The 469-nt window shown below is 35.4% G+C and overlaps 1 non-coding gene across 1 annotated transcript; it reads left to right on the top strand.

Moving 5' to 3' along the window:
- Nucleotides 1-72, top strand: TRNAM-CAU. Its single transcript has one exon. It is a non-coding gene; the product is annotated as a tRNA-Met (tRNA).
- Nucleotides 73-469: the final 397 nt, after the last annotated feature.

Genomic DNA, 469 nt, shown 5'->3' with positions numbered 1-469 from the left:
AGCAGAGTGGCGCAGTGGAAGCGTGCTGGGCCCATAACCCAGAGGTCCGTGGATCGAAACCACGCTCTGCTAACTATTTTTTTCTGAACAGAACAGAAAACCATGTTGATATAACATTCAGCCTACTGTTTTTTTATATTAAATTTTAATCTTGATTTCCATTCTGTTTTATGATTAGGTATAATACAATACAGCCCTTGCCTTCAACTCTTCAACCTTGTCCCCCTCCCTTACACCCTGCCTCCTCTGTAAAAATTCATTTGAATAAATTAGTAACATCATTATTTTAAAATTAGAGAATAGGATACATTTTCTTTACAAACATGTGTTTAAAAAGTATTACAGTTATAATTTGAAAAGGCCAATTCAACCCTAAAAAAAATTAAATCGCCTTCCGAAATCACAAGTAAGCAACAATTTAAGTTCCCCCATCAACACATCCACTCTCCAGGTGTAGATTATAATAACA

Source organism: Aplysia californica, unplaced genomic scaffold, assembly GCF_000002075.1.
Source record: "Aplysia californica isolate F4 #8 unplaced genomic scaffold, AplCal3.0 scaffold00051, whole genome shotgun sequence".
In the NCBI taxonomy this organism is placed as follows: domain Eukaryota; kingdom Metazoa; phylum Mollusca; class Gastropoda; order Aplysiida; family Aplysiidae; genus Aplysia; species Aplysia californica.
This window is presented reverse-complemented; position numbering and strand designations above follow the sequence as displayed.